This window comes from Diabrotica virgifera, chromosome 7, assembly GCF_917563875.1.
Source record: "Diabrotica virgifera virgifera chromosome 7, PGI_DIABVI_V3a".
Lineage (NCBI taxonomy): Eukaryota > Metazoa > Arthropoda > Insecta > Coleoptera > Chrysomelidae > Diabrotica > Diabrotica virgifera.
Window position 1 is genome coordinate 209,242,044 of NC_065449.1, and position 22,735 is coordinate 209,264,778.

The 22,735-nt window shown below is 36.4% G+C and overlaps 1 protein-coding gene across 5 annotated transcripts in view; it reads right to left on the bottom strand.

The window, feature by feature from the left end:
- LOC114329889 (ATP-binding cassette sub-family C member 4) overlaps positions 1-22,735 on the bottom strand; it is a 135,088-nt gene that overhangs the window by 97,848 nt on the left and 14,505 nt on the right. Inside the window, exon 1 of one of the 5 annotated variants that reach the window (XM_050655873.1) lies at positions 7,988-8,087. The exons of 1 other annotated variant lie outside the window; for it this stretch is intronic. The gene's annotated coding sequence lies outside the window, so the exon portion shown is untranslated. Of the gene's footprint in view, positions 1-7,752; positions 8,088-22,735 lie in introns of those variants that run through there. 3 more of the 5 variants (XM_028279147.2, XM_028279151.2, XM_028279149.2) reach the window with 3 other exon arrangements.

A 22,735-nucleotide genomic window follows, 5' to 3' on the forward strand; every position in this document is an offset into this window, starting at 1 on the left:
TTTGCGAGTGAAAATGTTTATTTTTTCAACAAAAAAAACACGTTTTTAGGCGGATTTTCAACGTTTCTAGGCGGCAAATAACTCAAAAACTAAGAAGTATCAAGTAGTATCTAAGAAGTATTGTTATCAAAAATGTAGCTAATAAAAAATTAAAAAAAATGGTATGTTAATGAAGTCTATAGACCAAGTAAAACCAAAATTAAAGGTCATGAAAAATACGTTCTTATTCGTCAAATTCCAAATCGAATATTTCTACATGAAATACCCTAAAAATGAAGCACTTAGGGGAAAACTCATTAAAACTTATTATGACTTCTAAAGTTCAGTTTTTTGCCTTAATACCTACATACTTTCAAAGAAATCATAGAAATAAATAAATAAATACGAACCAAAATGTCTTAAGGGGCGCCAAAATCCTTTTTTGCACTCAGGCGCCAGTAGCCCTTACGGGGGCCCTGGCTGAGACTATGTGTTTGGGAAATAAAAATCCTAAGGAAGGAAGATCTTTGGTCCTGTGCTGGATGAAGCATCAGGACAATATAGGATAAGAACCAACAAAGAGCTCGAAGAACTTTACCCAGACGCCAACATCATAAAAGAAATAAAGTCCAGAAGACTCCAATGGGCAGGACACCTCAGAAGACATTCTGATCAAAGAAGAGTAAGACTGGTGTGGGAGGAAGTCCCAACTGGAAGAAGACCACGCGGACGCCCTCGACTCCGGTGGCGAGATAATATAGCAGGAGACTTAAGCACTATGGGCGTGGATAATTGGATGGATGTTGCTCAAGACAGAAAAGAGTGGAGGCATGTTGTCGAGTCGGCTAAAACCCACGAAGGGTTGTAACGCCACGGAGTAAGTAAGTAAGTAAGCATTCACTGCTGGATAAATGTCTCCCTCAATTCTTGCCAGTGTTTTCTACACTGGGCCGCTTGTAGCCACTTTCCCGCTATTGTTTTTAGATCGGCAGTTAATCTAGTTGGTGGTCGTCCTCTGCTTCATTTATAGTTTCTGGGCTTTCATTTTATGCTTCGTCTTGTCCACCGTCCATCCAGGGACGCGCCGTCCATATGGGCAAGGTCGTGCGGCGCACGACGGCGCCAAGGCGTTAAAGGCGCCCTTTGAGTCGGCAAAGTTAAATAAATATCCAATTCAAAACTAAATATTTTTTTAAGCTTAAAAAACAAAAAATAAACATAAAAAAACAAAAATTTTTCTACTAATACCAATGGTGAAATTTTATTACCCATCAATACTTACCGGCACCGGTGGTGAAATAATGCTGTTTTTACTACCTACTTACTTGTCTTCTCTATTGGTTACTATATTCTATTGAGAAAAACTGCCTCGGACGTAGATGCGAAATTCGGAAATGCAGAAACCTTACGTCCACGAAGAGTAAAAAACAATTTTCCTATGAAAGTGAAGATCAGCCAATTGAAAACCAATAATTAAAATCTTTAAATCTCTTTTATCCGTAGATGAGAGGTTTGAGCTGTTATCCTCTCATGCCAATGTTTTCAAATTTTTGTGGAATACTGAGGATTTCGGCAAGTATTCTGATGAAGATCAATTTAATTTTTGTAAAAAACTTGAAGAAGCGTTAACTGACAAAAATCGAAACGAGAGAGACATAGACGGAACGGAACTTTTAACCGAACTACAATTTCTACAAATTTGCAACGGAAAGGTAGCATCTGTAGTAAAAACACTTAATTACATTACAAAAAATAACTTAGCCCACTCATTCTCACTATTTCGTTACGTATATTATTAACTATACCGATTTCTGTAGCTTCAGCCGAGAGATCATTTTCTAAACTAAAACTAATTAAGAATTACTAGGGCATAGGCGCAAAATGTCGCCTGTCAAAATTTTCAATGTGTTTTAAGTGTATTAATTTTTTTAGAATCCTGAGAAAACTAATAAATATTTTTGAAAAATTTAAACGCAGAATGAATGATTACATTATTACTGAGGGCTGAAAGTCCCTGAACATTTCTGTAATGTTTATTTTAATAAGTTACAGGGGTGAAAATATAAGAGAAAATTTAGTGAGATTTTTAATTGCAAATATTTCATTCAAAAGAAGTTTTTTTTTTATTGTAAGGGACTTTCGGCTCTCATAATACTTATTATTTTTCTCATGATTCGAAAAACATGAATACCTACATTTAAAACCCATTGAAAATTTTGACAGGCGACATTTTGCACCTTTTCCCTTAAGATCTAGAATGGGTCAGGAGCGGATAGAAAATCTTGCTATTATTTCTATAGAATCGGAGTTTTTAAAGGACCCGAATATTCAAAAACTAATTAATGAATTTGCCAAAGGTTAAGCCAGCTAAGTTCAATTTCTATAAGAAATTTCCGTTGGTTTTCATAATAATAAGTGTACCTATTTGTTTAAACAAAATCGCAATCTAAATATGTTTTATATTATGATCTTCAGTTTTTTAATAAGTTTAAGTAGTAATGTTATATAATTTTAACATAGTTTTTATTCTGTTCATATATTGCAATATATTATTTTTTATAAGTATACTGTGTACTTATTGTTTCCTTGAAAAAATCTAGGTAGATGTAGAAGAAATTTCATAGTTTTCCACGTTGAGATGTGAAGGAGTGATTGATATAGTATTTCTACCCTGATAATTTTGGTAAAGGCGCTTATCAATATTTCGCACTACAGCGCCGAAGTTACTTGGCGCGTCCCTGCGTCCATCTTGTGTTCTAGCTAAGTGCCCTGCCGAGTTCCATTTAAGTGTCGTGATTATTTCGATAATGTCTTAAACTCCTGATTTTAAGTTCTTTATTGATTTGTTGGTTTCTTAGTGGTCTCGATGACTCACGTCCAGAATTGCACGTTCAATGGCTCCTTGTCTAATTCTGAACATACCCATGCAGAAAATGAAGAGCATTACTGTAGCTAAAGATCCAATTAGATGTAAGCTTATAGTGGACAACAACTTCATAGAATAGCATGAACCAATTGAAAGACATCGGCGGAGATTTATCCAGTTACCATGACTTCTTCAGAGACCTAAGAGGACAGATAAATAAGGCTGCAGCCATGTGATGTTTAAGAGATATTATCTGGGATAACCCATACATGGGAATGGACAGCAAAGTTACAATTTATAAAACATATTAGACAAGGCGAAAACGGCGGATTTGTTTGGAAAAATATTCCGATGAGATTTTTTTGCATAATTACATTCGTGAGACATTCCAGAATAAGGTTCAAGAAGTCGCCCACGTGAAAAGTGGGCCAAATTTTTTTTAACAATTTTTTTTAATCAAATTGCAAAAATCAATATTTTTGGCCCAGACAGTTTTTTGTAGGTTTTTTGGACCATTCTGAATAAAAAAGGTCTCTTATAATTTTTTTCTAAAGTTGATCGTTTTTGAGTTATAAGCAATTTAAAATTGAAAAAAAAACGAAAAATGGCGATTTTTAGTTCTTAATAACTCGGTTAAAAGTTATTATTATGAAAGTCAGAAAGTGACTATCAAATTTTAATGCCCCCCTACAAGATCCCGAAGAAATTTTTGTCATTATTTTATTACTAAGCTGTTTTTTTTAAGTAATAATATTGAGCGCCATGCACGTGGTAGCCGGCCGTAAGTGCTGAGTGCGAGAAAGATGCCACTCCGGCAGTCCAATTGTGCATCTTACTTGCACTCATATTTACTGCCGTCTACCACGTGATTGGCGCTCAATATTATTACTTAAAAATAACAGCTTAGTAATAAAATAATAACAAAAATTTCTTCGGGATCTTGTAGGAGGGGCATTAAACTTTGATTTAGTCACTTTCTGACTTTCATAATAGTAACTTTTAACCGAGTTGTTAAGCCTTGAAAATCGCCATTTTTTGTTTTTTCAATTTTAAATTGCTTATAACTCGAAAACGATCAACTTTAGAGAAAAATTATAAGAGACCTTTTTTATCCAGAATTGTCCAAGAAATCTTCAAAAAAATTGTCCGGTTCAAAACATTGATTTTTGCAATTTGATTAAAAAAAAATTGTTAAAAAAAATTTGGCCCACTTTTCACGTGGGCGACTTCTTGAACCTTATTCTGGGATGTCTCACGAATGTAATTATGCAAAAAAATCTCATGGGAATATTTTTCCAAACGAACCCGCCGTTTTCGCCTTGTCTATATATCAAACCCGTAATGACCTATGGAATAAAATCATGGGATGTACGCTAGGTACTATCGAAATGAAGATACTAAGAGCAAGGATAACAAGAAGGGGTAGAATAAGAAACATCATCAACTTAGAACAACATGTCGTACAAGGTGAAGTCAAGAGCCAGATCGCAAACGGCCACCGGAGGGATCACAGAAGAGATGGAGAAATAGCTGCCAGTCTACCTCTCAAAAATGCTTCAGGAACGCGATTAACAGAACAACAGGAAGATACCAAAAAAGTGTGCTTTTAATTATCATATAAAAATATGCTCCATCGATCAAAAATATCAGTGACGTCACAATTCATAAGGTAGTGGGGGTAAAAATTAAATTGTCGCAAGAAATCAGAGGCGTAGCTACCGCCGTATCAGCCGTATCAATTATACGGGGCCCCCGACATTCAGGGGCCCCAGTGCGGCCTGTCGACACAAAAATTCCATTCATAAAATGGAACAAAATATGCTACAATTATTTCACTATTAAAATGCTTTGAACAGTGTATATTGTTTGGATATCGACATTTTCGTGAAACGGATGCTTTATCTACTCCTATACATAAATTATATTTATGTACAGGTACTATCTATTTTCTGCCTCTCGCCTTTCTATAACTACAGAGCTTTTTTGTTTTCAAGCTACTTTTTATTGTCTATTCACCGTTGGTTGTATGTGAGACAATGTATAATGTATAATGCCAAATTGAAATATTTGTACCTAATCGCTTTACCTTTGAATATTTGAAACATTGAAACACTATGTACTGTTTGCGTATATTTTCGTGTAATCTGTTCTTTATCTCATCATTCTCTTTGCCTTATCCCTATGCGGGGTCGGTATCCCTAATTGCATTTCTCCACACAATTTTATCTTGGGTCATATCAAAGTTAATCCCCTTTACCAACATGTCCTGCCTTATCGTCTCCCCCCAGGTCTTCTTTGGTCTTCCTCTCCTACTCCTTCCAGGAATCTGCACTTCGGCTATTCTTTGTATTGAGTGATTAACGTCTCGACGTTAAACATGACCAAACCATCTTAACCTATGCTCTCTCATTTTGGCATCAATTGGTGCCACATCTAGACTTCCCCTAATATACTCATTTCTAATTTTATCCTTCTTTGTCACTCCACTCATCCATCTAAGCATTCTCATTTCCGCCACATGCATTCGTTGTTCCTCTTTCTTTTTCACTGCCCAACATTCAGTTCCGTACATCATAGCCTGTCTTATGGCTGTTTTATAGAATTTTCCCTTCAGCTTCATTGGAATTTTTCTGTCACACAACACACCACTCGCTTCTTTCCACTTCATCCATCCAGCCCTAATTCTACTGCATGCATCTCCATCTATTTCTCCATTACTCTGTAATACCGATCCTAGGTACTTAAAACTATTGCTTTTCACAATCATTTCACCATCCAAAGATACCATTTTATTTGTAGTAGCTCCATCTTTAAATGAACATTCCAAATACTCTGTTTTTGTCCTACTAAGTTTTAAACCTTTTTCCTCCAGAGCTTGTCTCCACTATTCCAGTTTTTGTTCTAAGTCTCTTTCACTATTTCCTACTAACACGACATCATCAGCATACATTAAGCACCATGGAATGTTACCCTGTAGTTGCGCTGTTATCTGGTCCAAAACTAATGAGAATAAATACGGACTAAGCACAGAGCCTTGGTGCAATCCTACTTTCACATGAAATTTATCAGTCTCTCCCACACCTGTCCTAACACTAGTCGTTACTTCCTCATACATATCCCTCACAATCTTTACATATTCACCAGGGACTCCTTTCTTATTGAGTGCCCACCACAGAATCTCTCGAGGAACTCTATCATATGCTTTCTCAAGATCAATCAATACCATATGAGCGTTTGTTTCTTTAGTCCTGTATTTTTCCATCAACTGCCTTATAATGAAAATTGCATCTGTTGTTGATCTACCCTGCATAAAGACAAATTGATTCTCGGATATTTCGGTCTCTTCACGTATCCGTCTATCAATTACTCTTTCCCATATTTTCATGGTGTGGCTAAGAAGTTTTATAGCCCTGTAGTTTGTACATTGTTGTATATCTCCCTTGTTTTTGTAAACAGGTAAAGGTGTAATCTGTTCTTTATCTATAAATTGTATTTAGGTATATCTATGTATTTGCCGGTCGCTCGCCGTTAAAGTACAGAGCTTCTTTGCTTACGTTATTTTTCTATGTACATTTACCATTGGCTTGAAAAAACTCAACCTGTTTTAAACCAACGAGTCTCAACAATTCAAATCTATTTTTCGACTTTGGTTTATTAGAGTTTATTAGGTTTATTATTATTATCTATATTTGGGTTTTATACGCAGAACTTATTAGTTTCTAAGGTTGTATTATGCAATTTGCAATTTATGTAAATTTTGCAATATACAGGGTGTTTCATTAATAATTGGAAATAATTTCACTGGAGATTCATGGGCTAAAATATTAAGATTTAACCCAAAAACAAAAAACGAAAACTGGTACGTTTATTCCAGAGATGAATCGATTTCATCAATTGCGAATTTCTAGTACCGATCATATGCGTCCGTTTTGGGTAGGTCAACGGATATTTTATCGCATTATTTTTTGTGTGTTTAATTTTGAAGCATTTTTGACACTAGCTTATTAACTTATGAGGTGTTCTAGTACTAAGAGTTACTCTTGCTTTAGGTCGGTAAAATACACCGTTTTTTTTTTTTAATTTTTTCTAATTTTGCTCAAATTCAAAAAACGAAATATTTTCAAATCGATTTTTCTAGAAGAAGGTGTATCCTACCGACTTAAAATAAGAGTAACTTTTAGTACTAGAATACCTCACGATTTAATAATCCAGTGTCAAAAATGCTTAAAAGTCAAAGAAAAAAAAGTTATGCGATAAAATAACCGTTGCCCTACCCAAAGAGGACGCATATGACCGGTACTAGAAATTCACAATTTATGAAATCGACTTATCTCTGGAAGATAAATAGACGTACCAGTTTTAGTTTTTCTAAATAGAAGTGTTCTAGAGGTATTTAAAAAAACTGATTAAAAGTCACCATCTTCAAAGAACTCCAGCTCCCTTAGGAAGCATTTTCGGAGTAGGTGATTTGGGCTAATACTTAATATTTTTTGCCCAGGATTCTACAGTTGAAATATTTCCAATTATTAATGAAACACCCTGTATTGTTTTGTTTTATTTCATTATCTTTTATTTTGTAATAATATTGACGATTTTTGTAATTTCAGTAAACTGTATTTGTTATTGTTTTTTTCCTAATCTTTGTAAGCTTTGTCCATAAAATTGTAAAACTTTCAGTGACAATAAAGCATATTTCTATTCTATTCTATACAAGCGTTTTTGCTTCTTTTGTTGAAATTTTTTTAGCACTATGCCATATCATTGGTGGAAAGGGGCCCCGCGACAAACTTTGATATGGGGCCTTGTTGGGCTAGCTACGCCACTGCAAGAAATAGAAATTAAAATGCGAAATAGGCTGTCAGAGTTTAAAAAAAAATCAACTGGTAATATAACTGAGTGTTTCCAACCTAGATTTACTCACTGTATAACGTTTGTAGTTTCCAGTATTTTAATTGCTTGATCACTTACACTATTTTTACACACACTAATAACTGATACCACAGGTTATTATACAAATACTAATATGTATTTTGAAGAAAGATTATTCATCTCTTCTTTACAACTTTGTAAACGTCAGAATGGGTATCAATTACTATTGTAACAAGGTTTTTCTCGGTGGGTATGTTTCTCGTATTTACCTACATTGGTTATCTCGGGAATTGATACAACCGCTATTTAAGATATGTTTATCTATCATTAGTGTACATGTTCTATGATATCTGGTGCTTCAAATATAAAAAACTTGTTATCTATCGCTTTGGTAAAGAACAATTAATCACCGCCGATGCAAATCTATTTAGACCACTCATCAGCGGTAAAAAACTGTAAAACCGCGGAGTTTTGAGAATCAACATCGATTTTTGAAAATTTGGGTTTAAGCTCTGTTAACACTCTTCTTCAAAATCTACCCTATGGCGAACTGCGCTTTTGCCCTGGGGGTGAAAACAACCCTATCTAGGGCAGTGTTGCCAATCGGCGTATAATTATCCGATTTGCGTATCTTTTTGAGAGTTGGCGTATCTTCTTCTTATCTTTAAATAAATCGGATATTTGCGTATATTTTTATAAATACCAAAAATAAACTTTAAAAAAATCCGCTTCTCATTCATATATTCTCAACACATTAATTTTCTTTGGTTCCACCCAAATTTCTATAATTAGCCTATATATTGGATGAATGTTAGCGACACCCGATACTTTTCATGGTAATTATCTAAGATAAGAAAAGACAAAAGTGACCTGTGCGTATTGTTTTGTTTAGAATTTGATTGCACAAATGTTTACACTCAAGGCATACTGATCCAATTCAAATTTCAAAAACAAGGATTCTGTCGTCCGATTTTATTTATGGGTTTTTTGTCTTTGATAGCTACTGCACGATTTAGTTTTATTTTTATTTTATCTACAGTGCAATGCTTAAGTAAACGTCTGTTGAAATAAGTTTTGGTTTGTGAAGATATTTTTTATAATGGATAATTGGTAAAATTAAAAAATGGAACTAACATATATTTGTTTCCGTATTTAAAAAAAGTAATTTCATTGCTATTCGTTCTACCATTTTCAAACGCTAGTGTAGAGTGTACAAAGGGTTTTCAGTAATGTATTTAACATAAAAAAGATAAAAGAAACCAGGATGATCCTAAGGGTGTTTACAACTACTGGATGGTCTCTGGGAGGTGTCGCTCCCAAAATCGCTACTGTCATTAACACGCCTAAGGGAGCGTTCAAGTATTACGTAACGCGGTTTTTGAAGATTTTTGACCACCCCCCCGTACGTAACGCACCTTAATGGGACGTTCACGTATTACGTAACGCAATTTTTGAAGATTTTTAACCCCCTTTCCCCCCAAACTGCGGTAAGTAATACTTGAACTTCACGCGCAACTTTAATACGAGAAGTATAAAAAAATATGCATTGAAATCCAGATCCCGAAATTTTTTGAGCATTATAAAGTGAGTACAAAGACATACAAAGTTTTTTTTTGTAATTTAATCTTCAATTTACCCTGCACTTCTCGTAGACTATTATCAATAAGGTGAGTTGTCACTATTTTGGGTCGCACCCCTCTGAGGGGTATGGAATAGTAATGGTGTTAAGCGTAGAAAGCCCAAAGTACATCCAAATGGGGGGTACGTTATAATCCCCATCCCCCCTTGGTTACGCCTATGAGCGTATTTTTTCGTGACAAATCGGATCTTTTTCGAGCGAACATCGGATAATCTAGAGAAATACGGTTGGCAACACTGATCTAGGGGATGAAAATTTTTTAATCAAAATTACTATGGAAGTCGATAGAGTGATCAATTCTGAGTAATTTTTGTTCTATAAAATTTTTTTGCAAAATTGACACTTTCCAAGTTAATTGCGATTGAAACTATGCGTCTTTCATTGAAAAAAATGACGTTTCACAACCGTTTTTCATGAATAACTTAAAAAAATTTAATTTTATAGAAAAAGTCATTCAGAACAAAATTGCGGCTAATAAAAAGACAAAGAAATTCGCGTCACAAATACCTAAGTAAACTCAACAGCGACTAAGTTATTGCTCTTTAAAGGATGGTTACTTTCGAAGAACCTCAAAATGCAGAACCTTCCATCTCAAATAACTCAAATGTGGTGCAATTTTTTTGGAAAACTTAAGAGACATATTTTAAAGTTCATTAAAATACCTTTTAAATAAGCTTTGGCAAAAGTTTTTTCATTAGGACTGACTGACTTATGACGAAAATAAAGTAGCTCTCTGCTTTTTTCTTTTTGAAATGTAAAAATTAAACCCTCGTCGTTACAATCCTAATAGAAATTAATAGTATAATAAATTATGGTTTTGCTTGTTTTCGATTCAGAGGGTTGCACACCAGCTAGACAGGCTGTTTCTACCATTTCAGGCGTCTTCAGTAGCTTTTGTTAGCGTGCACACCTCTGAATCGAAAAATAGCTCCAACATCATTTTAAAGGGAATCTGAAAACAATTCAAATTTCCCATTAGACGCGATACAGCGACATCTCATAACAAATTGAAGAGTCCCAGATGCAGAATCCACCAAGTTAATAAAAATTAAAATGGTAAATAGTAGTTTAAACCTGAGACTTTTCGCGTTGAAAGTTCTTACTGGTACATCCTTAATCTGCGACTTTTTCAATTAATAAGACAGCAGACGACGAATATAGAAAACGAAAGGGAAAATATATTCGTCGTCTGCTGTCTTATTAATTGAAAAAGTCGCAGATTAAGGATGTATCAGTAAGAACTTTCAATGCGAAAAGTCTCAGGTTTAAACTACTATTTACCATTTTAATTTTTATTAAATTGGTGGATTCTGCATCTGAGACTCTTCAATTTGTTATGAGATGTCGCTGTATCGCGTGTAATGGGAAATTTGAATTATTTTTCAGATTCCCTTTAAAATGATGGTGGAGCTATTTTTCGATTCAGAGGTATGCACGCTAACAAAAGCTACTGAAGACGCCTGAAATGGTAGAAACAGCCTGTCTAGCTGGTGTGCAACCCTCTGAATCGAAAACAAGCAAAACTATCATTTATTATTTTATTTCCTTTACTCGGTTTGAGTACTGAAAGTTCCTCTGCTGTCCTTTTCCTAGACGAATGAAGGCGGAATGTGATCGTTTCCCTTTCGTTTTCTATATTCGTCGTCTGCTGTCTTATTAATTGAAAAGTCGCAGATTAAGGATGTACCAGTAAGAACTTTCAACGCGAAAAGTCTCAGGTTTAAACTACTATTTACCATTTTAATTTTTATTAAATTGGTGGATTCTGCATCTGAGACTCTTCAATTAGAAATTAATAGCTTTCCACTTGAAATTACGATCCATGTGATTCGACCGGTTTCGAATGCTCAGTTTAGAAAAAATAGTCGAATAAATCGAAAATGACATTATTATAATTTAACAAAAAAGTGGATTTTTTCTGAATAAACCTAAAAGTATTCATGATACAGAAACAAAAAACAAATCAAGAAATTTTCAATAAAAGAAATTCTACAATTAATATTTGAAACAATTTTTCATATTGTGAATACCTTTAGATTTATTTAAGAAAAATGCACTTTTTTTATTTTAAAAATGTTATTTTCGATTTAATCAACTATTTTTTTTTAATCAAAAATGAATAACCATTTTCAATTTCGTCAATTTTCAATCTATAGGTCAATCCCTAACTAGTTTGCATACATTCCCGAAAAATTTGCATCGGGCACCGAATTCTTATGTTGCTCACGGTGGTTTTAAGTCACCTGAGTCCATTGTTTATTTCTTCTTCCTTGTTGAGCTTGCTGTGCTTGTTTCATGTTTATTCGTATTTGTATCCTTTCTATATTGATAACTCCTCGTATAATTTTGTCTTTCGTATTTATTCGTATACTTGTAATTTTTCTTCTTGTTTTCGTTTGTTTTCCAGTTAGTTTGACCCCGATAGGTCCTTGTATCACGACGTCTATCTTCTTTTGTTTTTCTATAACTTTTATCACGGTACATCTTCGGCTCCTGTGATTCGTATTGTTTTTTGTTTCTGTAATCACGATAAGTCCTCGTGTCACGTCTTCCGTTTGCATTAGCACTATTGTATTTGAATCTGCATTTTCCTCTTTTTTCAGAGTTATTTTTGTAATTTTCCTGTATTACATTTTCACGTTCGTTCTTCCGATCGACGTTTTGTATTGAGCTGTATTGTTTTGTGTGTGTATTCTTGTATTCGTGTCCGTTTAGCACACCTTTTCTTCTCCCTTTATACCTACTGTTTCTTCGATTTTTGGAGTTTTCCATGTTTTCTATTTGGACAAGTATTTCTTAATCCTTAACGTATGTAGTTGCCCCTGATAAGGAGCTGGAATTTCCTGCCTTTACAATTGTCATAGTGTTCTGATTTGTTTTCTGAGGATTTGATTATTTTCTTTGTGTCGTTACTGACACTATCCATCCTAGTCTCGTGTTTTGGCTAAGTAGGCCGTTACTTAATCGGTTCATACCCTCCATCAATATGTGGCTATCTTCTTTGACCCCTAGTAATAAATCTATTTTCCCTACCTTGTAGTATCTTGGGTCTGCCAGTATTGCATTCTTCTCGTTATAATCCTGTAGGATTATATCCTGTTCCGGTAAATCCCTTGTTATTTTTGGTAATACCAGTGCCTCTATTTCCATCTCGAAGTCACTTTGATAATGAGTTCCGATCAAAAGTTTCATGCTCCAGTTGGCTTTCTTTTCCCCTGACAAGCCTATCTCCGATATGGTCGCCTGTATTGACTGCCTTTTTGTTCCTAGCGCCGTCGCTGCTTGTTCTGTTATAAATGCGCATTGTGACCCTTGGTCGATTAGTGCTCTCATTATGTGAGAATCTCCTTTCGCATCTCTTATGCGTACCACTGCTGTGGCTATTAATGCTTCACCTTCGTTATGGCTTGCACAGTTAACTGAGTTCTGACCTCTTTGTTGTGTGTTGTTGTTCCTTTTCCCATTGTTCTCTTGCGTATTTTCTCGCCTTCCGTTATTTTGTTCTCTGGCGTTGTTGGAATAATTATTTCCTCCCCTGTACCTGTCCGATTGGTACCCGTTTCTCCTATTGTTCGATTCTCTTCCATTTCTTTCTGGTGTTTGTTCTCCTTTCGTTTCATTTGAGCTCCATCTGTTGCCCGTGTTTCCTCTTTCATAATGCAACATTGTGTGGTGCTCTCCGCCACATTGTCTGCACCTCTGCTGCGAAAGGCATTGTTTTTCTTTCTTATGTGCTAGGCAATTCGCACACCATCCTCTTTCTCTTATTATTCTGTTCCGGTCTCTTGTATTGAGTTCCTGAAATTCTCTGCAGTGTGGTAGCCCGTGCTCTCCGTTGCACACCACGCAGTTTGTTCGTGTTTTCCTACCCGATCCTCCTTGCTTCTCTTGTCTCCTTTCTGATTCCAGCAGCTCCAGTGTTTGTAATCGTCGCTGTATAAATGTTTTTGTCGATGTGTACGTCGGTATCTCTCTACTGTCTCCGATGTGGTTTTCGTATAGTCTCCTTGTTTCATTATTCCATTTTGTTATGCTTATTCGAACTATCAATGGGCTCCACGCTTCCGTGTCTGTTCCTAATCTTCCTATGGCTTCCAGACACTCATGGAAGGTGTCATGTAGTGATTTCAGTGCTCTTGCGGAAGCTTCCTTTACTTCCTGCGGTAGTAGCATCTTGTATATCAATTTAAACAATATCATTCTCGGGCTGCGCTAGTAGCATCCTGTCTATCAGAGTAAACAATATCGGTTTTTGGAGTTTTCTACGTTTTCTGTTTGGACAATGACAATTGTCATACTCCTCCGATACGTCTAAAGGTAGGAAACTATGTAATGTAATGTTAATTTATACATTTATAACGATAATTTCCACCTCTACTAGTTTCATCTTTTTGACTTCACAATGTATTATGTTTTCCATTTTTGCGTTATTTTGCCGGTTATTAGCGCGCTCATAATTGTATACATTAAGGCGCGTATCCATTATGTTGGTGCTCCGTGATCCGTGTAACTGCTCTAATGGATACGGCATGCGCCCGTCTATATATAAACCGCCACCTATTGGAACGCCGAGGATGAGCGCCGAGCGGGAGCACCAACGTGTTCACTATGTGGAGCAGTTACACGGAGCACGGGACACCAACGAAATGGATACGTGCCTTGTGCCTTTATACTAGTCAAATTTATAGACTGTCCTACATCTAGCTTGACACACAATATAATTACTAAATACCTAATCAGTAATTGATAATGACGTAAGAATGTTATGAAACGTTTATTGCATAGTTTTGTTTATCTTTGATACATAGAAGTACTTTGTAATGGTACCTAATAGATATAATTTTTAAAATTTAACTTCGAGAAAAATCTAATTATTGACCTTGCAATAACAGGTATCGGTGATAATCACTCAGATTTTCATCTTATCTTAATGACGCACATTTTTAAATTTATAGATTTATTTAAATATTAAACTAAGTATATTTAATGCAAGTATTAAGAAAAAACGGAACTGGATGTTAAAGAGATCAAACTAATCTTTATAAGTACTTTGAGTGACATTCAAATTATTATACAAACTTGCAATGTATAATTTGTAATTATGTTTAGAGATTATTTACTAAAAATGTAATTTTAAGTATATTATAAAAATTTCAATTTTTAATCAGAAATTACTCAAGAAGTTGATTTTTTAAATTAACATTTATAGTTGTTTTTACATTTCCTTCTTTGGAACACATCTTCTATATGTCTTTCATCTTCTATACCCGATCGTATGCCTGTATAAATTATGTTTCAAAAACATTTCAGTATTTGAAACATATATTTAAAGTGAAATTAGTTTTGTACAACTAATATTTTTAATTGTTATTTCAATGTTTTAAATTTACTTTCACATGTCATTCTTTCAATGTTTACCTTTTTAAAATTAAAGGTTATGTTTACTTAGGTACTTTTTTCTAATTGCATCAATGCATTTTTCTCGTTGTGTAACGGTTCAAACGTTACGAAATTATTTTTGAACTTTTTAATTATTTTTATAATTATTTTCTTTTGATCTCCTAATTAAATTTCTCTAATTTTTTCGTAATTCCTCATTTATAACTATTATCTTCTCTTATATTTTAAAAATATTTAGTTTAATGACGCCATACCTAAACACACTTAAAACTACCTGTTAGTTTCTTGGGTTGGTATCAGTGAATATTCTTTCGTGCTCTGAGAGTTTGACGTCGTACTCTGGGAAGGAAGGAGACGATACTTGACTGCTGGCTGTCGAATTGGTTATACCAATGGCGGGTTGATAATTAAAAACTAATTACTTTTATTAAATGTTTTTAGTGCAATTTTAAAGTGAAAGTTGCCACCCATTATTGTCTGGAGTAAGAATTGAAGTACCATCAATGGAACCTGAATAGAAATCACCCGATAAAAATTCCTTTTTTTCTAATAATTTATAGTTGATTTTTTTTAACAAAATGTCGAAACCCAAAAGACTCCATCTTTAAACAAATAAATGTTTAAAAATAGTAAATCTTTGGATTTCTTAGTTCGGAAACAGATTCTCTCTTAAACCTATTCCCATCCTTCTAAAAATTGCAAGGAAAAGGGTGATGAATGTAGAGACATGGGGAGTCTACATAGTTGCACTCCACAACATATCAATTCACCGAGGTAAAGATCAACAAATCTGCTTCATTTTTGATTTACAATTACTCTGTGTGGAGTATGAAGGGAACCATTCTCGTTGGAACTTTACCGCGCTGAGCAGATGGGACGTGAATTGCAAATTGTAGAATTCCCTCATCTTTCTTAGTCTCAGCATCCGTATGGCTTGCAAATTGTAGAAGCCTCGGAGGTGTAACCAGAGAAGGTTCCCATTGTTTTCATTCTGGTGGGATGTAGAATAGCATTATGTTGTTTTATGTGCCATTAGAGTGAAAACTTAGTCTTTTTGTAGCAGTTGCCGCTAGGGCATCTATGCCATTTCGTTCGTTGCATTCCGGGACTGCACGCTGGGGTTTGTTTTGGTTGGATCAGGGAGAGCAGCATATGTGCCTCCTGATGAGAGACTAATAAGTTTCGAAACCGGTAGAGGTGCTTGCAGCACTCTCTGATTGGACTAGAATATGGTTCGGCTGTATTTTCGTTTTGCAACGAAATTGAAAATGGTTATTCATTTTTGATTTACATTTACTCTGTGTGGAGTATGAAGGGAACCATTCTCGTTGGAACTTTACCGCGCTGAACAGATGGGACGTGAATTGCAAATTGTAGAATTCCCTCATCTTCCTTAGTCTTAGCATCCGTATGGCTTGCAAATTGTAGAAGCCTCGGAGGTGTAACCAGAGAAGGTTCCCATTGTTTTCATTCTGGTGGGATCAGGCCCGGACTGGCCCGCCGGCCCACCGGCCCTCGGGCCGGTGCGCCTTTTGCCTTCGTTAGTACCTATCTATCCATAAAAAAAATTAAACTGGAAAAAAATTTTTTTGAACCTTTACACAAAAATGATGCAGCTACCATTCCCCTAAAAAATGCTTTTACATGCCTCAGTAATCAGAATCCGACATAATGAAGCCAGTCGGTACAACAGAAGACAACTTGTATCAGGCAATAGCTAATCAAATAGCTTCACTACGACGGACGGCGCCCTCGAAGACCATTTTTAGGATTCGGGCGCCTTTCATATGTATCAATATCCGCTGTTTCTTTTATAATAGCTTTGGATGCAACTAGGGGCGCCTTCGAAGACAATTTTTACGATTCCGGCGCCTTTCGTAGGTAATTTCCGCTGTGTGTATTATAATAAAGAGCTTAGACTAGTGTTGCCCAAAATCGGTCTTGGTCTTGCAGTCTTTTAGCAAGACTAATACCAAGACCAAGACCGCCTTATTTTAGCAAGACCAAGACCAAGACTGACCGTGCAAGACTTGAGCAAGAACAAGACTAAGTCTGCGAGACTCTTGCGTCTTGCAGTTAGGATTGAGTGTCGTTTTATGGAATATATTGATTCGGAAATATAGGTCTGGATCCCGCGTATGAAAAAAAAGTTGATTAATAGCAAGCTGAAAATTTGTTAATAGCTTAAGGGTGTCTAGTCGGACAAACTTTGATGTATGGGAACACTGGAACAGGGGAAATTTTAATTGTGGAACAGGTTAAAAATTTGGAACGTCAGACCACGAAAACGTCACATGTATTTTGTCCGACAAATAAAAGGGTAACAAATCAATTGGAAGTTCTGTCGGACAAAATACATGTGACGTTTTCGTGTTCTGACGTTCCAAATTTTTAATCTGTTCCGCAATTAAAACTTCCCATGTTCCAGTGCTCCCATATATCAAAGTTTGTCTGACTAGACACCCTTAAGCTAGTAACAAATTTTCAGCTTGCTATTAATCAACTTTTTTTTCATACGCGGGATCCAGACCTAATATGCTTAGAGACAATGAGACGCAAAAAAATGTATAACAAAAATTTGGAAAATTGGATTTATGCGCATTATGAACAATACGATAAACATATATATATATATATATATATATATATATATATATATATATATATATATATATATATATATATATATATATATATAGCGAATTTAAATATCCATATAAGAACACTCAGAGGTCAATTATTACAATGTAAAAATAAAATATTTATTTTCATTCTTTCCTAATATCAGACAACGCCTTCGCTCCTAAAGTAATTGTACTAGATTTTGAGAATACCTTTCATAAAATAATCTGCTTGTGTTGTGTGACGACGCCGACAGTATAATAATATCGCATTGAAACTTTTAAATGTATAATGTCACCTTTGTTGATAAAAATATAATACGAATAGCATATCCACTGTTAAAGAACACCCAGTCAATTGTTTTTCCTTATCAGTTAGTGGGAATAATACCATATCGTAAAGACTAAACGTCCTACTTATAAACTTTTTGCAGAGTGTGCAATTAGATATTAGATCAATAGGCCAAACAAAATTTTTTGCTGAAAAAGCACTAGATAAGATAATGCCCGGCTACCCTGTATAGTCCATTCACTCACGGTAAAATGTTACAAAACCTTGAAATTTTAAAGAACAGCTTGGATTTTGGATTGACATGTTTGCGTACACATAGCTAATACGTCAAAAAAGAGATATTGGCCGATGCATGTGTGATTTTGCCCTGGGGATAAGTTTCACCTTTCACCCCTTCTTGGGGGGTTAAAAAACAAAGGTTCAAAATAAGTCAAGGTTGAATAAACTGACTAATTCTAAGCAACTTTTGTTCTATTTTATTCATCTACAAATAATCCAAGTCAATACTATTCGAGCTATTTGCGACTGAATATGTTCATTTTTCAACAAAAAAAACTCACGTTTCTCGACGGTTTTTGCGCAAATGACTAAAAAGTAAGTATTTTATCGAAAAAAATATTCTAAGCAAAAATATATCTTAAAAAAATTGAAATAAAATGATGCATTTAATGGTAGGGGAACCCAAGCGGGGATTTTTGCAGTGACTGGAGCTCGTCAGATTATCACATGGGGAGAAACCTTGTACCCTGTAAATGTACGTCTACCATATATTGGCTTTTAATACAGGGGAATTCGTTAAGGGAGGCCCGAAAAAAATATATATCCTTAGAAAAACTCGAAATCGTCAGATTAAGATAAGGTAAGTTTAGTATGTACATGCAAAACAGTGTATATTTCAAAAATCTGACGATTTGAGCGGAGCGTAAGGAAATGGGTGAGTCACAAAGTTTCACAAAAAAGCGAATATTTCGCGAAATGAATGTCAGATCGAAAAATTAAAAAGTACGTTCAATATTTTTCAAAAATCTATCGAATGATACTAAACACGACCACCCACACGGAGAGGGGGGGGGGTAAATTGTAAATTGTAAATGTGAACCTCACGATATTTCGTGCAAACTTTTATTAAGAAACAGACTGACTTCCGTGGGACATGATAGATAGCTCAGTTAGTTAGACGTTAGACTATAGGCAGGGATAGTTTAGATCGTGGGTTCAAACCCACCCAATGTGAGTTGTTTAGACATTTATTAATTTGGTTGGTTTTTACTATGTCTATGTTAAGTCAAGCTGAAAATGTACCTATACGTTTACGTTGTTCTAAGATCTAAAGTAATATTTAATAAATAGCAATATGCTAGTGGGTAACTGCGAGACTTGCAAGACTCTTGCTGCAAGACCAAGACCAAGACCAAGACTGGGAGTGCAATACCAAGACCAAGACCAAGACCAAGACCAGGTGTATTGGTGCAAGACCAAGACCAAGACTGTCCGAGTCTCGTCTTGGTCTTGCATTTGGGCAACACTAGCTTAGACGTGGCGCCCTCGAAGACGATTTTTACGATTCGGGCACCTTTCGTAGGTATCAATTTCCGCTGTTTTTTTATAATAAATAGCTTGGATGCAACGAGCGGCGCCCTCGAAGACAATTTTTACGATTCGGGCGCCTTTCGTAGATATCAATTTCCGCTGTTTCCATTATAATAAAAAGCATAGACGCGGCTGCCCTCGAAGACAATTTTTTCGATTCAGGCGCCTTTGGTAGCTATCAATCTCCGCTGATTCTATTTTAATAAATAGCTTAAATGCAACGAGCGACGCCCACGAAGAAAATTTTTATCAACGCCCTCGAAGACATATAGGCATCAATTTTCGCTGTTTCTAATATAATAGAAATAGCGGATATTTATACCTACGAAAAGCGCCCAAATTGTAAAAATGGTCTTCAAGGGCACTGCACCTCGCATCTAAGCTATTTGATTATCTGATATCTAATATAAAGAGTGTTACATGTTACATCCCACAATTGGCCTAAATTATTTGCACTCCATAACTACGGTATACATACTGGATTTTTGTGCCCCAGAATACTAAATAATGAAGCCAGACAATGAACAAAATACAACTTGTCAACATGTATCAGGTATCAGATAATCAACTAGCTTAGGTGCGATGCGCGCCGCCCTCGAAGACCATTTTTGCGATTCAGGCGCCTTTCGTAGGTATCAATCCCCGCTGATTCTATTTTAATTAATAGCTTAGATGCAACGAGCGGCGCCCTCGAAGACAATTTTTACTTCTACATTATACATATAAGATTGTTGCGCCCTAGAGTGCTACATAATAAGGCCAGTGGGTACAACAAAATTCAACTCGTTCAACTCATATCAGGCATTCTTTATCTAATCTGCTACCTTTAAAGCTAATCTGATACCTAATACGAGTTGAATTTTGTTGCATCCTTCTTACTCTAATACAATTTGTCCTCAGATAATTATGCCGCTCATTCCACCAGTATGGTTGTTTCCTTTCATACCTCCCATTTGACTTCACATAAGCCAACTGTGATGTCGCACTTAGACCCTCGATCAACTTACATCCTCGCATCTCGGACCAATCAAGCCAAAAGCATCCATAAAAACCTCCTCATTTAAAAGTGTCTTTAGATCGATATCTCTATCTTCCTGTTTCTTCCTTTTGCTCGTTATTTCAAAACTCACATAGTTATGTAAGCTGAGCGATTCTTCTTCCAAAACAGTCTAGCTTATGACCCTGTTTAGAAGTGACGTTGAAACCAGTGAGATGTTCAGAAAGGATTCACTATTATCTCTCACAAGCGTAGGTGCCTTACCGTCATTTAGCAAAGTAATCTCTGTGGCGTGGATCCATTCTGATAGGTTTTTCCCTGTCCCATCAGATCTCCTATGTTTAATAATTCTTTGTCGAGAGACCAACTTGACATTGGACTCCTGAAAGAGGATTACGTCACAACTTTTTCTTCGTGCAAGTGTTTCTGCAACATCGTGAGTGGTCCTCGCCCTTCCCACATTTATTTGAAGGAACTTAGTATTAGATGGTTTTTGTCTGATTCCTGGTCCTAGGTGCTTTCATCCAACCTTTCTTCGTCCCTTGTGGCAGGGTCTCTCTTGAGGCCCCGCTTTTCCAGGATCAGTTTTTTATACTCCGAGAACTGTAAGCTGTCGGCTCTGTGACCGGACTTTACACGTAAGGCAGAAAGTCGCCTCACTACTTTAATCTCGTACCTAGTGCCCCCTTGTCTTATCGGTAGCAGGAGTCCGATTTGTTTTTTCCCTTGCAGTCGGTTTTACTATGCCCGAATTGCAGGCATGTGAGGCACCGCTGAGGCACAGACTCTCTCGTATCTTGCACGACTTCCGGCCAATGGGTATATGTTCTCTTTCCAGCGCCTTCTTGGCTGCGATTCCGACTGTAACGGTTGTATTGCCTTCTTCATTTTCCCATAGAGACGAGTTTGACGTCGTTAGGCTTCCTGCTGCCGGTATACCTTCAAGCCATCTTCAGGATTTCTTCCTTTGTGACATCTCCGTTTATATCAAATATTTTCACCTGGTCCTGATAGCTCCGGACATCTTTTACTGTGTCTCCCTCCGTGCGGGCCACGATAGTCTTCTTCAAATGCTCGGCTTGTTCTTTTTCTGCCACTTCGAGGTTGAGGTCCCCGCCCCTAGTCTTCTTAGCGCTTTTGACGCTAATCCTCTCCTTCCTCGTGTCTGCGCTACCCTTGATTAGCAACTCGGCGTAGGATTTTCCACCTCCCTTCACAATCAACTTCTGCGTCCCCGCGTTCGTACTCCTCAGTGAGAGGGGGATGTCCATACCCATGAGGATTACTTTCAGGATTTGCCTGATGTTCCTACTTCTATAGCCCCCAATTATTAAGAGTAATGGAGGGCTATGATAATATAATTACCCTGATCTCCAGTGTCTCCATGTCTTCTCTCAATTTCAAAAGAATTGCCAGTAGTCTCTTATCCCTGTCACCCATTTGTCTACAGGAACCATGAAAATAGTCTGACGATTTCCCCTGTTCTCTTCCTCCTGACCCTTTCATGTAATTGTGGACATAGTATTAAGTTAAAGGTACTTCACCTCTCCTGGCCTGTATATACCTCCTGAATATACTACCGGTGTTTCCCTTATCAGGTCGTGGTACCGTTTCCCCTCACCGGAAAGTCCTTGCTCCATGACCACTACTAAGTCGCCTGCAGATTTATTCCCTCTTCCCGGTTTGGCGACGGCGTATATATATTTTCTTCCAATTCGACTTTATTATAATGTCGTTTATTTTTTCAAAGCCTCTTTCACCTGAGTTCGAGACCGTTGCGATCATTTCTATCTCTCTTTCACTAATTTTTTCTCGAAGTCCATCGGTGTGGACACACTTGCCGTCTCCTTAGTTCTCCCTTCCTCGACGGTTCTCTCCACTTTCTATCTCGTTTCTCAATGCTGCCGAGGGTGACTTGTCTGAAAGTGCTCTCCGTGTCTTCGGTGACACTCTTAAGGTTTATACATACATCATTCTTGATCTCGACCTTCGTGTTTGTATGGTCAGACATTACTCTCACTAAATTATTTGTAACTCTCGTTTCTCCATTGCTCTTACCATAGTCTTTTGTCGGAGTTCTCCTCCTTCTCTCTAGATCTTTTTTTCCCAAGTGAGGTGCTCCTTTGCAAGGTTGCCTCCCCTGGAACATCCGTCTTGTTGAGGTCCCTACCCCTGACCAAATATCTTCTAGCCGAAGACCCTCTTCTTCCGAAGATTATAGTTTCCTCCTTCTTCTTTTCCTCTTTGCTAAGTACTTGCCTTTTGTTCCCTTCACTACTGATGTTGATGTTGTTGATGATGTTCCATATCATCTCATTCATTCATAGTTTGTTCCAGCTGCACCACCACTGATGACTCACTCCAATATCTCCGGACTAAAAGGGATACTGGGAAACTGAAGTTATATTTTTGTGGCATCTTAATATAATTTACTATTCCCAATAAAAATCGTAAATTACTTCATGGAGTTAAATTAAAATTA